The sequence below is a fragment of the Triticum dicoccoides genome, chromosome 1B (genome assembly GCF_002162155.2).
Source record: "Triticum dicoccoides isolate Atlit2015 ecotype Zavitan chromosome 1B, WEW_v2.0, whole genome shotgun sequence".
Taxonomy (NCBI): Eukaryota; Viridiplantae; Streptophyta; class Magnoliopsida; order Poales; family Poaceae; genus Triticum; species Triticum dicoccoides.
The window spans coordinates 11,060,799-11,076,988 of record NC_041381.1 but is presented as its reverse complement, the minus strand read 5'-3'; positions in this window follow the sequence as shown (position 1 = coordinate 11,076,988).

Below are 16,190 nucleotides of genomic sequence, written 5' to 3'. Positions count from 1 at the left end.
ATTATGAACACGGGTATAATATAACAAACGATAATCATGCTCTGAAATATTCTATGATCACAACGTCAGTCATAAAATAAAATCCCTGATGCATGCACGCAGGTTATTTATATACAACATGGATATGTAATAACAGAGTAGTAATAAAATGCACCGATCGGGTGTCTGAAGCGACGCCTCGAAAGGATAGTAAATAACGAGCATGCCTCAATCGGACGTCTGAGCGACACCGCATAAAGGGCTCATAAGGTAAATAGATAACAGCATGCCACAGTCGGGCGTCTGAGCGACACCACATAAAGGACTTATAAAGTAAAAATTAACAAGCAGGCCACAGTCGGGCATCTCAGCGACTCCACATAAAGGGCTTATAAACAAATAATCACAGTAAATATCCAGGAGGTAGAACCGTCCCAGGGATACTCAATACTTCAAATAATATAAAGAGGTTAGTCCATAATAATAATAATAATAATAATCATAATCATAAGTCACACGTCATGATCCATGTTCTGGTTTAGTAGTTTCTCCTCCGAAGACCGACACTAAGACCGACACTTGACCCAACCAAGACTGTAGTCCTTAACCATGGACTCGGCTATTCGAATAGATATAATCTCTGTAGAGGGTGTACTCTTTACCCACGAGTAACGGATTCCTTCAGTCCATCGGGACTAATTCCGTCTACGGTATTTTAATTGAAAACACACATGACTCGCACACACCAGCTTAACTTACCGGTGTCTGGAATCACCCACGACACCTGTCAAGCAAAACTCTAAGTGGGGAGGCCACAACCTCGAGTAGCATGGGATCAAATTTCTATCGCGCGCTCTAAGGGGTGCCCCCCTCTCGGTCCCAACCGGAAACACCCATGCCCCCGGACCAGGTGGCCTGCCTACCGGATGCAGCCGATATCTTCCACCCTGGCCTCTCTGTACGGTGTGTGCCAAGAAAGGGGTTGACAAATTACTGAACCGTACCCTACCTGCGGCAGGGACAAGTGGTAGTACGAAACAAGTATGGGGGTTACTGGAACAAGACTCGATCTATGGTCGACTCAGGAGGTTTAAGTATTCCCTGCATGATTAGCACAACGAAAATATTTCATCCAACAGACGGAATCACCACTCATCATACCCCATCATGCCATACCGGACACACTCGTCTCGACAAGGAACTAGGGACAAGCTCGGGTCTACCCAAGACAGAGACTTTCCCGTTTTCCTTCCGGCAGGCACGAAAGGCATACGAGGATGATCACTATCACAAGCATGTCCATTTCCAACAGCAAGGAAATCTCCAATATGCACTCATGCGTATGTTCGTGTCACCACATAAAATAACGAGTTCTCCGTATCACGGTGGTGTTGTAACCGTATCAAATAACCCACAAAGATATTATGCCAGGGTTTAGAACGCTTGCCTTCAAGAGTATGCAAGTGGGGTGTGCCTTTTGAAAGTTGACTTCTTCTTTAAAAACCTATTTTTGAAATTATTCAAATTAACACGTAGTTTCAAAACAGTGCAAAAAAGTTGTCTGAATTTTTTTCAAATAAATCTTAAAATAAACTAGACTAAATTTGAGAGAGGTAGGAAAAAGAATCAACTTATTTGGAGTTTTATTTTAAAAGACATAGCCAGTCAAAGCTTTGGTCAAACTTTGTTTTTAAAAATAAAACAGAAAAAGAAAAAAAATGTTTCGAAAACTGAACACGTCGAAGGTGTACTTTGGTTTTACGCTTCCACTTAAACCACGTGGACCGACGTGGGTCACTGACAGTGGGTCCAGGGGGGCCACTGGTCAGGTTTGACCAGTCATCCCCCGCCTCCTTCCTCCTCTGGCCGCGCGGAGGCGGGGCTCCGGCGATCGTCGCCGGCGATTGGCGGCCCCTCGCGGGCTCCCGAGGGCAAGGATGGATCCGCCAGCCTGGGGCGGTCCTCCGGGTGGTCGCTAGGGTGGTGCGGGCGAAGGGAGTCACCGGCGGTGAGCTCCGCGGTGGACGGCAGCTTCAGGTGAGTTTGGGGGTTCGTGCTATGACGGTTTGCGAGCGAATTTGAGGTGTTGGATGGCTCCGCGAGATCGAGGGGAAGGGGATGGTGGTGCTAGATGGACGGGAGGGGCTCGGGTTGCGACTGAATGGACCGGAGAGCGGCGACAGCTGTACTGGCCGGAGATGGGGAAGATCGCTTCCCGCCGTTGCTTGCTGGCCGTGGGGTGCACTAGTGGGGCGATAGGAGGTTGCTTGAGGGTTCGTAGAGGCTTGGGGCTCCTTTTATAGCGTGAATAGGTCAGTTCGACGGCGGCCGGAGATAAGCTCGACGGTCCGCCTCGCTGTAGCTAGCAGGGCGACGTGTCGGGGCTAGGGATGGCGGCAGGAGCTAGCGGACGAGCGGGCACTGCCCCATGTGCGAGCTGGCGAGCGCGGGTGGCTCGGGCGGCGCTGTCCAGAGCAGGGGCCTGATGTGGCCGGCCGCTAGTGGCCACGGCCGACCTGACGGCGGCACTATGGAGCTCCAGGGGCGGCTCTGCAGCAAGGGAGGGGCGGCCGTGCTGGCTACGAGAGGGGAGTGGCCAGAACGAGCACGGGTAGGCGGCAGCGGGACGCGGTGGCTCGGGTGCACGCACGTGCAAAACGCGCGCTCTGGCCGCGCCCAGAGCACGCCCACCAGGTGTTCGGCGAAATTCCAGGGCTTGTTAGGAGGCTAGGGTGAAGCGGGGGTTTAACAGGATTAGGTTAGGGCAGTCTAGAGGCTTAGTGGACATGCCAGTATGTCCAGAGGGGCAAGATCTGAGTGCAAAACTAAAATCATGCCAAAATTGTCCATGCACTCAAGGTGTTTGACAGAATGCCAAGAGCATCTAGGAAACTCTTGGAGGGGCCAAAATCTCCAGATCAGATTCTCCCTAGGTGTAGGTGATGGTGGCAAGGTCATTTGGGCAAAACCAGAAACTTGCTTGTGCAAGTTTTGCAAATCTCCAGTTTTGGACAGAAAGAAAATGGCATGATTGCATGCACTTAAATTCCTCCAATGGGTCCACTCTCCTGGACTTAAGGGTTTGGTAAGGTGTACTACAAGTAGGAGAAAGCTCATGGTCACTAGAGCACAAATAATTAGGGATGCAGTAGAAAACACCCAACTGGGCCAGAATGAAAATGAGGTTGATTTACTCAAATTTTTCAAAGAACATCACTCGGTTTTTTCATAAAGTTGAGTGATATACTCCTATTTACATCCCATAATTTTGGTGGAAGTTTTAAAGAAATATTTAAATAGGTTGTAGTGCAAAATTGCCCACTGGACCAGATTTGAAAACTTGGTCTAGAGCTCAAAATCTCCAATGAACAGAAGATATTTTTGCATAAAAGTGATTTAAAAACATCACATGACATCTCCAAATTTTGCTTGGAATTTTAAGTAAATTTATCAAATGGTTGTAGTTCAAATAGAGCTCCAAAACTAATGAAAAATCACTTTAAGGAATAAAGTTCAGAGAGCAATAATTATGCAAATAAATCCACTGATAATAGAAATGTTTTTCTTGAGAGGGTAAACAAGTCCAATAATAAAATTGGAAAGTTTCCACTTAGGGTAAAAACTCCATAATACTAAAGAAAGAAAGGTTTTGAAATCAAAAGATAAATCCAAAAAATAAAAATTTAATTCCCTGGCAAAATTTTAACAAACAAAACATGGTTAAATTTTTGGGGTGTTACAACACTACCCCCCTCAAAAAATCTCGTCCTCAAGATTTGTTAAGAGTTGCTTTCAAAAAAATATCTTTCCTGTTAGTTGAAACTAAAAAGTTTACTCACAGCACAAATTTTGTGTCGTCGGGGTTGGCAACTACGCCCGGGTTAAAAATGCAATCGCACACCAACATACTTATGCATGGCTACTATTAAAATAGGGGTGCACAAGTAAATAGCATTTAATAGGGTCACATAATAATAGGGCGTGGACATACTAAGACTCTGTACTACTCGAGTGACTTAATCTACTTTGTTTATATCTAAGCGAGCGTGCCTTGTGGGCATCGAGGCTTCTCCACGGTTTTCACCGTCGGGATTAGCTGGAGGGGGTTGAGGGGCTGCAGGGTCGGGGTAGCGATGATGACCTTCTCGGCGATTGTTGGCCACAATCCTGTTGGAGCGTGTTCCCAAAAAGCGACGAAGCACTTCTGGGGTCATCAAGGTGCTTTGGTCAATGACTGGGGCAGACCTCAGGGACTCGATCGGTTGTCCGAACAGCACGACTGGGTTGTCGGCGTTGGGCTCATGTTCTCCTCTTGCCGGGGCTCGGCGTATCAGTTCTCCACGAGCTGCGATCAGATCAAGAGTGATTTGATCGAACAGATCCTCTAGTGCACTTACATAGCGCACCAGATGCAATAATGCATATTTTTTTCATATTGTGTAATTAATTTACTCATATTGTGTTAGATTTATTTTCTGTTAATAGATTTTTTTGGTGATATTATTGTTGAATATGCATGTTTGTATGTTCAAATATATGCAAAGATCGAATAGGTCAAATTTTTATGATCTTTTTCTGTTCAAAGAATTTTAATAAATTTTTTGTTCACAGTATTTTCTTTGTCAATTTATGTATATGTTCATATTGTGTATGTATAGGAAAATTGTGAATGATAGAAGTGATTTATGAATATGTTCATATTTAGAATAGTGGAAAAAGGAAAAAAAAAGAGAAAGTGTTTAATATAATTAGTTAGAAAAATAATAGAACTATATAGTTAAACTAGTTTATTTTTAGTAAGTACTGGTTTATTTTATTTATAGTAAGTGCTTCATATATAGTTGAACTAGCTAGTTGATTTAACAAACTACTTTATTTTACTATATGTAGAAGTAGTTTGTTTTTAGTAAGTACTACTTTATTTATTTATAGTAAGTGCTTAGTAGTTGAACTAGTTGATTTAATTAATAAAACTACTTTATTTAACTATATATAGAAGTAGTTCCCGCATCGACGTCGATGATGCCTATCCCGCATCCTCGTCGTCGTCGACTCGGCGGTGGAGGCCTTCTTGATCAGGGTCATGTTCGGGACTGGGCTCCGCCGGGCTGGTATTGGGAGGTGCTACCTTCTGGGGGACCTAGGTTGGTGAGGAGGCAACCCGTTGTTGACCCGATCCTTGTTTGGTGGCGGTCACGTGGGCCAGTCACGGTGCCAAGGCTTCCGGACACCGTGGAGGTGGTACGTCACTGTGTCAGCGAGGAGGACGAGCACGTCCGTCGCTACATGGTTGCATTGGAGGGCAGGTTCGACAATACCTGGCAGGTTCTTCAGGGATCTCACTGGAGCTATGATCCTGTGATCGTTCCTTATCTTTGGGTGTCCACCGCCCGTGACGATACCCGTCGGATGCTACGGTTCTAGTTGTATTAATTAGCGACGCTATATATGATAGTATTCGAGGAGTATTAGTGATAATATTCGACGATGTACGGACACAAGAGATGATGTACTTTTGGTTATAATTGAATGCATGCTAATTTGAATACTACTTTATTTTACGATTTGGTTTTGCTTATTGAATGCTCATATTCGAAAAGTACTCCTACTTTGAATGCTAAAATTGAAGAGCAATCTATGCAGAAATCTAGGAGCCCCCTCCATCATCCACGCCGTCGTGGGGGTAGCTTCTCCTTCATTCCCGTGTGCTAGATAAATTGGTGTAATAATGCACTCGGGATTGAAAGGAGGAGCTACGTACCATCACCGATAGTCAACCCGTGATTAATAATAATGATCTAATTTAGGTTTTTTAGTACATATATTTAATTGTACAAGTTTAATATTTGAATTATGAACTTAGGCCGGAAATGTCGTACTCGGACGATGAAAACCGCCCGGGGGAGTGCGACTGGTGCCATGTTATGCAAGACGCTATGTCTTGGAGATGATGGGTTTTGAAGACCATGAAAGTATGGAAACCATGAAAGGACCCATCATGGTGTGGATTTTAAAGTAAAGTTGTACAATGCTGAGAGTGTAACCCATTTTGGTTGCAAAAATTGGGAAGCACTTTGCAAGATGTATGGTTTTGATGAGGGTATGCTTGTCACCATGGATCTTGGTGATCCTACAATCCAGCAAGACAATATGGACATTTGAGTCCTTGTGGATACACCTCCAATTCTTCCCCATGTGAGCTTAACATAGTTATTAAGTAATTTATATTGTTTATTTCAAAATAATTGAAAGCTTATTTTCATTCTTCAAAGAATGTGCGGAAGATGGTAGACAAAACCCACTACACCGATGACTCCGAATTAACTTATAAGGAGAAAAATCATCTGATCGCATTTTGTACTGATCTTGAGAATTACAATGTCTACAATCAAGCTCCTCAGCATTATGGTCAATACGTGCCACTAGTGCATGTGTTGAACTACGGTAACTTCCATGGAGATACCCTGGTAAGATTTTTTACTATTACGACATTCCTGCATCTTTTTAAATACTTTTAAAACTAGTACATCATTGCTAACTACGAAGTTATTACTATGTTTTTTAATAGATAATCCCGAATGATTGTGTGCCTCATCTGATGTATACGCACGACCGCGTTGATGTTTTGAACTTACAACCAGGTCGTCCTACGAATCTCAACTGTCCATACCGGATGTCTAAAAGAAGTGGAGACATGACAATCAAAGAATGGAAAAAATGTATGGACGTTCGTAAGGAGCTTCTTAGAAGCAAAAGGAGGCGAAGCGCAAGAATTGGAGACAGGATGATCTCCATTCTTCATAATGGAGAGTCAGGGTCTATATTGTTTTATGCTATTTTACCTTAAGGGTGTTTAGGTCCTACCTGATATTGATGATCATGTGCTAAGAACAATTATGTAGGGTTGGGTTCGATGACTATAAGGATGAGGATCGTATGACTTGTTATTAATAACGAGTAGATGTTGTATGATGATGCATGATTAGTAGGACTTGTTATTATATATGATGATGTATGATGCGAGCATGCATGGGTTATTATATATCAGCGGGTGAAATGAACATAGCAGTAGTGTTGGTAAACCAAGGACGAAGATATAAGAGAGGACACTTCTCTCTATTAGCTAGCTAATAACAACCTAAAATTAACCCCCAAAACCCCTAAACCAGCCACTTTTTTTAAAAAGAAAAAAGAAAAATCTCAGCTCCAGCCAGCTGCTGACACGTGGAAGCCTTTTGGTCCTGGTTCATGTCACCAACCGGGACCAAAGGCCCCCTTGCATGGGCTGCTCGCAGTGGCCACGTGGACTAAAGGGGGGAGGCATTAGTAACAACCCTTTAGTCCCGGTTCAAGAACCGGGACAAAAGGCCCTCACCAACTGGGACAAATGCCTTGTTTTCTACTAGTGTTTCATTGTTTTCTTCTTACCAGGCCACAGGTCACGGGTCCGTACTGATGGGGAATGGCACGAGTGCTTCTGTTCTTGGGTTGGCACGGTCGATCTGAAGTTTACTTCAAGAAGGATCGTGGAGCTGAAGAACGTGCAGCATGTCTCCGCCATCAAGAAGAACCTTGTTAGTGGCTCCCTTCTATGTAGAGAAGGGTTTAAGTTGGTATTCGAGTCTAATAAATTAGTTGTTACGAAATATGGACTATTTGTTGGAAGGGTTATGAATGCGGAGGCATGTTCCGCCTTTCTCTTGCAGATCTATGTAATAAAGTCGTGAACAATATTCATTTGAGTGTTAATGAATCTGAAGTCTGGCATTCACGTCTTTGTCACATTAGTTTCGGCGTTATGACGCGGCTAGCAAAATCAAATTTAATCCCGAGTTTCACTTTAGCCAAAGGTTCTAAGTGCCATTCGTGTGTGCAATCTAAGCAACCTCGCAAGCCTCACAAGGCAGCAGAGGAGAGACACTTGGCGCCACTGGAACTCATACATTCTGATCTTTGTGAGATGAATGGTGTGTTGACTAAAGGTGGAAAGAAATATTTCATGACTTTGATAGCTGATTTCACTAGATATTGCTATGTGTATCTGTTAAATACCAAAGATGAGGTTCTACACTACTTTAAAATCTATAAGGCAGAAGTTGAGAATCAACTCAAAAAGAAAACTAAACGAGTTCGGTCAGATCGTGGTGGAGAGTACTTCTCGAAAGAGTTTGATGCCTTCTGTGTGAACACGGTATTATTCATGAGAGGACGCCTCCCTACTCACCCCAGTCAAACGGGGTTGCCGAGCGGAAAAACCGTACTCTAACTGATTTGGTTAACGCCATGTTAGATACGTCGGGTTTATCCAAGGCATGGTGGGGGGAGGCTATAATGACATCATTGTTGGGAAACATAGTAATTTCAAAAATTTACCTACGCACACGCAAGATCATGGTGATGCATAGCAACGAGAGGGGAGAGTGTTGTCCACGTACCCTCGTAGACCGTAAGCGGAAGCGTTATGACAACGCGGTTGATGTAGTCGTACGTCTTCATGATCTGACCGATCCAAGCACCGAACGTACGGCACCTCCGAGTTCAGCACACGTTCAGCTCGATGACGATCCCCGGACTCCGATCCAGCAGGGTGTCGGGGATGAGTTCCGTCATCACGACGGCGTGGTGATGATGATGATGTTCTACCGACGCAGGGCTTCGCCTAAACACGACATGACCGAGGTGGAATATGATGGAGGGGGGCACCGCACACGGCTAAGGAACGATCATGAAGATCAACTTGTGTGTCTAGAGGTGCCCCCCTGCCCCGTATATAAAGGAGGGAGGGGGGAGGTGCGGCCGGCCCCCTAGGGGTGATCCTGGAGGAGTCCTACTCCCACCGGGAGTAGGACTCCCCCCTCTTGCCTTGGTGGAGAAGGAAACGGGGGAGGGGAAAGAGGAAAGGGGGGCATCACCGCCCCCCCCCCTTCCTTCTCCTATTTGGACTAGGGGGGAGGGGTCGCGCGGCCTGCCCTGGCCGGCCCTCCTCTTCTCCCTCATGGCCCATGTAGGCCCAATAACCCCCAGGGGGGTTCCGGTAACCCCCTGGTACTCTAGGACAAGGGAGGGGGGAGGTACGGCCGGCCCCCTAGGAGTGCGCCTGGAGGAGTCCTACTCCCACCGGGAGTAGGACTCCCCCATCTTGCCTTGGTGGAGAAGGAAACGGGGGAGGGGAAAGCGAAAAGGGGGGCGCCCCCCCCCCTTCCTTGTCCTATTCGGACTAGGGGGGACGGGGCGTGCGGCCTGCCCTGGCCGGCCCTCCTCTTCTCCCTCAAGGCCCATGTAGGCCCAATAACCCCCGGGGGGGTCCGGTAACCCCCTGGTACTCCGAAAAAATCCCGGTTTCTCCCGGAACGATTTCGATATCCAAATATAGGCTTCCAATATATCAATCTTTATGTCTCGACCATTTCGAGACTCCTTGTCATGTCCGGGATCACATCCGGGACTCCGAACAACCTTCGGTACATCAAAACATATAAACTCATAATAAAACTGTCATCATAATGTTAAGCGTGCGGACCCTACGGGTTCGAGAACTATGTAGACATGACCTAGAACTATTCTTGGTCAATAACCAATAGCGGAACCTGGATGCTCATATTGGCTCCTACATATTCTACGAAGATCTTTATCGGTCAAACCGCATAACAACATACGTTGTTCCCTTTGTCATCGGCATGTTACTTGCCCGAGATTCGATCGTCGGTATCTAATACCTAGTTCAATATCGTTACCGGCAAGTCTCTTTACTCGTTACGTAATGCATCATTCCGTAACTAACTTTTTAGCTACATTGCTTGCAAGGCTTATAGTGATGTGCATTACCGAGAGGGCCTAGAGATACCTCTTCGACAATCAGAGTGACAAAACCTAATCTCGAAATACGCCAACCCAACATGTACCTTTGGAGACACCTGTAGAGCTCCTTTATAATCACCCAGTTACGTTGTGACGTTTGGTAGCACACAAAGTGTTCCTCCGGTAAACGGGAGTTGCATAATCTCATAGTTACAGGAACATGTATAAGTCATGAAGAAAAGCAATAGCAACATACTAAACGATCAAGTGCTAGGCTAACGGAATGGGTCATGTCAATCACATCATTCTCTAATGATGTGATCTCTTTAATCAAATAACAACACATGTCTATGGTTAGGAAACATAACCATCTTTGATTAATGAGCTAGTCAAGTAGAGGCATACTAGTGACGTTATGTTTGTCTATGTATTCACACATGTATCATGTTTCCGGTTAATACAATTCTAGCATGAATAATAAACATTTATCATGATATGAGGAAATAAATAATAACTTTATTATTGCCTCTAGGGCATATTTCCTTCAGTCTCCCACTTGCACTAGAGTCAATAATCTAGATTACATAGTAATGATTCTAACACCCATGGAGTCTTGGTGCTGATCATGTTTTTCTCGTGGAAGAGGCTTAGTTAACGGGTCTGCAACATTCAAATCCGTATGTATCTTGCAAATCTCTATGTCTCCCACCTGGACTTGGTCCCGGATGGAATTGAAGCGTCTCTTGATGTGCTTGGTCCTTTTGTGAAATCTGGATTCCTTTGCCAAGGCAATTGCACCAGTATTGTCACAGAAGATTTTCATTGGTCCCAATGCACTAGGTATGACACCTAGATTGGAAATGAACTCTTTCATCCAGACTCCTTCATTTGCTGCTTCTGAAGCAGCTATGTACTCCGCTTCACATGTAGATCCCGCCACGACGCTTTGTTTAGAACTGCACCAACTTACAGCTCCACCGTTTAATAAAAACACGTATCCGGTTTGCGATTTAGAATCGTCCGGATCAGTGTCAAAGCTTGCATCAACGTAACCATTTACGACTAGCTCTTTGTCACCTCCATATACGAGAAACATATCCTTAGTCCTTTTCAGGTATTTCAGGATGTTCTTGACCGCTGTCCAGTGATCCACTCCTGGATTACTTTGGTACCTTCCTGTCAAGCTTATTGCTAAGCATACGTCAGGTCTGGTACACAGCATTGCATACATGATAGAGCCTATGGCTGAAGCATAGGGAATATTTTTCATTTTCTCTCTGTCTTCTGCTGTGGTCGGGCATTGAGTCTGACTCAACTTCACACCTTGTAATACAGGCAAGAACCCTTTCTTTGCCTGATCCATTTTGAACTTTTTCAAAACTTTATCGAGGTATGTGCTTTGTGAAAGTCCAATTAAGCGTCTTGATCTATCTCTATAAATCTTGATGCCCAATATGTAAGCAGCTTCACCGAGGTCTTTCATAGAAAAACTTTTATTCAAGTATCCCTTTATGCTATCCAGAAATTCTATATCATTTCCAATTAATAATATGTCATCTACATATAATATCAGAAATGCTACAGAGCTCCCACTCACTTTCTTGTAAATACAGGCTTCTCCAAAAGTCTGTATAAAACCATATGCTTTGATCACACTATCAAAGCGTTTATTCCAACTCCGAGATGCTTGCACCAGTCCATAAATGGATCGCTGGAGCTTGCACACTTTGTTAGCACCTTTTGGATCGACAAAACCTTTTGGTTGCATCATATACAACTCTTCTTCCAGAAATCCATTCAAGAATGCAGTTTTGACATCCATTTGCCAAATTTCATAATCATAAAATGCAGCAATTGCTAACATGATTCGGACAGACTTAAGCATCGCTACGGGTGAGAAAGTCTCATCATAGTCAACCCCTTGAACTTGTCGAAAACCTTTCGCAACAAGTCGAGCTTTATAGACAGTTACATTACCATCTGCGTCAGTCTTCTTCTTAAAGATCCATTTATTCTCAATGGCTTGCCGATCATCGGGCAAGTCAACCAAAGTCCATACTTTGTTCTCATGCATGGTTCCCATCTCAAATTTCATGGCTTCTAGCCATTTTGTGGAATCTGGGCTCATCATCGCTTCCTCATAGTTCGTAGGTTCGCCATGGTCAAGTAACATGACTTCCAGAATAGGATTACCATACCACTCTGGTGCGGATCTTACTCTGGTAGACCTACGAGGTTCAGTAGAAACTTGATCTGAAGTTTCATGATCAATATCATTAGCTTCCTCACTAATTGGTGTAGTTGTCACAGGAACCGGTTCTTGTGATGGACTACTTTCCAATAAGGGAGCAGGTACAGTTACCTCATCAAGTTCTACTTTCCTCCCACTCACTTCTTTCGAGAGAAACTCCTTCTCTAGAAAGGATCCGAATTTAGCAACGAAAATCTTGCCCTCAGATCTGTGATAGAAGGTGTACCCAATAGTCTCTTTTGGGTATCCTATGAAGACACATTTCTCCGATTTGGGTTCGAGCTTATCTGGTTGAAGTTTCTTCACATAACCATCGCATCCCCAAACTTTAAGAAATGACAACTTTGGTTTCTTGCCAAACCACAGTTCATGAGGCGTCGTCTTAATGGATTTTGATGGTGTCCTATTTAACGTGAATGCGGCCGTCTCTAAAGCATAACCTCAAAACGATAGCGGTAAATCAGTAAGAGACATCATAGATTGCACCATATCTAGTAAAGTACGATTACGACGTTCGGACACACCATTTCGTTGTGGTGTTCCGGGTGGCGTGAGTTGCGAAACTATTCCGCATTGTTTCAAATGTAAACCAAACTCGGAACTCAAATATTCTCCTCCACGATCAGATCGTAGAAATTTTATTTTCTTATTACGATGATTTTCCACTTCACTCTGAAATTCTTTGAACTTTTCAAATGTTTCAGACTTGTGTTTCATTAAGTAGATATACCCATATCTGCTCAAATCATCTGTGAAGGTGAGAAAATAACAATACCCGCCGCGAGCCTCGATATTCATTGGACCACAAACATCAGTATGTATGATTTCCAATAAATCAGTTGCTCGCTCCATAGTTCCGGAGAACGGCGTTTTAGTCATCTTGCCCATGAGGAACGGTTCGCAAGTACCAAGTGATTCATAATCAAGTGATTCCAAAAGTCCATCAGTATGGAGTTTCTTCATGTGATTTATACCGATATGACCTAAAGGGCAGTGCCACAAATAAGTTGCACTATCATTATCAACTCTGCATCTTTTGGTTTCAACACTATGAATATGTGTATAACTACTTTCGAGATTTAATAAAAATAGACCACTCTTCAAGGGTGCATGACCATAAAAGATATTACTCATATAAATAGAACAACCATTATTCTCTGATTTAAATGAATAACCGTCTCGCATCAAACAAGATCCAGATATAATGTTCATGCTCAACGCTGGCACCAAATAACAATTATTTACGTCTAAAACTAATCCCGATGGTAGATGTAGAGGTAGCGTGCCGACTGCGATCACATCGACTTTGGAACCATTTCCCACGCGCATCGTCACCTCGTCCTTAGCCAATCTTCGCTTAATCCGTAGCCCTGTTTCGAGTTGCAAATATTAGCAACAGAACCAGTATCAAATACCTAGGTACTACTGCGAGTACTAGTAAGGTACACATCAATAACATGTATATCACATATACCTTTGTTTACTTTGCCATCCTTCTTATCCGCCAAATACTTGGGGCAGTTCCGCTTCCAGTGTCCAGTCTGCTTGCAGTAGAAGCACTCAGTCTCAGGCTTAGGTCCAGACTTGGGTTTCTTCTCTTGAGTAGCAACTTGTTTGCTGTTCTTCTTGAAGTTCCCCTTCTTCTTCCCTTTGCCCTTTTTCTTGAAACTGGTGGTCTTGTTGACCATCAACACTTGATGCTCCTTCTTGATTTCTACCTCCGTGGCTTTTAGCATTGTGAAGAGCTCGGGAATAGTCTTGTTCATCCCTTGCATATTATAGTTCATCAGGAAGCTCTTGTAGCTTGGTGGCAGTGATTGAAGAATTCTGTCAATGACACTATCATCAGGAAGATTAACTCCCAGTTGAATCAAGTGATTATTATACCCAGACATTTTGAGTATGTGTTCACTTACAGAACTACTCTCCTCCATCTTGCAGCTATAGAACTTATTGGAGACTTCATATCTCTTAATCCGGGCATTTGCTTGAAATATTAACTTCAACTCCTGGAACATCTCATATGCTCCATAACGTTCAAAACGTCGTTGAAGACCCGGTTCTAAGCCGTAAAGCACGGCACACTGAACTATCGAGTAGTCATCAGCTTTGCTCTGCCAGACGTTCTTAACGTCGTCAGTTGCATCCGCAGCAGGCCTGGGACCCAGTGGTGCTTCCAGGACGTAATTCTTCTGTGCAGCAATGAGGATAATCCTCAGGTTACGGACCCAGTCCGTGTAGTTGCTACCATCATCTTTCAACTTTGCTTTCTCAAGGAACGCATTAAAATTCAACGGAACAACAACACGAGCCATCTATCTACAACAAACATAGACAAGCAAAATATTATCAGGTACTAAGTTCATGATAAATTTAAGTTCAATTAATCATATTACTTAAGAACTCCCACTTAGACAGACATCTCTAGTCATCTAAGTGATCACGTGATCCAAATCAACTAAACCATGTCCGATCATCACATGAGATGGAGTAGTTTCAATGGTGAACATCACTATGTTGATCATATCTACTATATGATTCACGTTCGACCTTTCGGTCTCCGTGTTCCGAGGCCATATCTGTTATATGCTAGGCTCGTCAAGTTTAACCTGAGTATTCCGCGTGTGCAACTGTTTTGCACCCATTGTATTTGAACGTAGAGCCTATCACACCCGATCATCACGTGGTGTCTCAGCACGAAGAACTTTCGCAACGGTGCATACTCAGGGAGAACACTTCTTGATAATTTTTAGTGAGAGATCATCTTAAAATGCTACCGTCAATGAAAGCAAGATAAGATGCATAAAGGATAAACATCACATGCAATCAATATAAGTGATATGATATGGCCATCATCATCTTGTGCTTGTGATCTCCATCTCCGAAGCACCGTCGTGATCACCATCGTCACCGGCGCGACACCTTGATCTCCATTGTAGCATCGTTGTCGTTACGCCATCTATTGCTTCTACGACTATCGCTACCGCTTAGTGATAAAGTAAAGCAATTACAGGGCGTTTGCATTTCATACAATAAAGCGACAACCATATGGCTCCTGCCAGTTGCCGATAACTTCGGTTACAAAACATGATCATCTGATACAATAAAATATAGCATCACGTCTTGACCATATCACATCACAACATCCCTGCAAAAACAAGTTAGACGTTCTCTACTTTGTTGTTGCAAATTTTACGTGGCTGCTACGGGCTGAGCAAGAACCGTTCTTACCTACACATCAAAACCACAACGATAGTTCGTCAAGTTAGTGCTGTTTTAACCTTCGCAAGGACCGGGCGTAGCCACACTCGGTTCAACTAAAGTTGGAGAAACAGACACCCGCTAGTCACCTGTGTGCGAAGCACGACGGTAAAACCAGTCTCGCGTAAGCGTATGCGTAATGTCGGCCCGGGCCGCTTCAACCAATAATACCGCTAAACCAAAGTATGACATGCTAGTAAGAAGTATGACTTGTATCGCCCACAACTCACTTGTGTTCTACTCGTGCAAATAACATCAACGCATAAAACCTAGGCTCGGATGCCACTGTTGGGAAACGTAGTAATTTCAAAAATTTACCTACGCACACGCAAGATCATGCTGATGCATAGCAACAAGAGGGGAGAGTGTTGTCCACGTACCCTCGTAGACCGTAAGCGGAAGCGTTATGACAACGCGGTTGATGTAGTCGTACGTCTTCACGATCTGACCGATCCAAGCACCGAACGTACGACACCTCCGAGTTCAGCACACGTTCAGCTCGATGACGATCCCCGAACTCCGATCCAGCAGGGTGTCGGGGATGAGTTCCGTCAGCACGACGGCGTGGTGACGATGATGATGTTCTACCGACGCAGGGCTTCGCCTAAACACCGCAACGATATGACCGAGGTGGAATATGGTGGAGGGGGCACCGCACACGGCTAAGGAACGATCACGAAGATCAACTTGTGTGTCTAGAGGTGCCCTCCTGCCCCCGTATATAAAGGAGGGAGGGGGGAGGTACGGCCGGCCCCCTAGGAGTGCGCCTGGAGGAGTCCTACTCCCACCGGGAGTAGGACTCCCCCATCTTGCCTTGGTGGAGAAGGAAACGGGGGAGGGGAAAGCGGAAAGGGGGGCGCCCCCCCCCCTTCCTTGTCATATTCGGACTAGGGGGGACGGG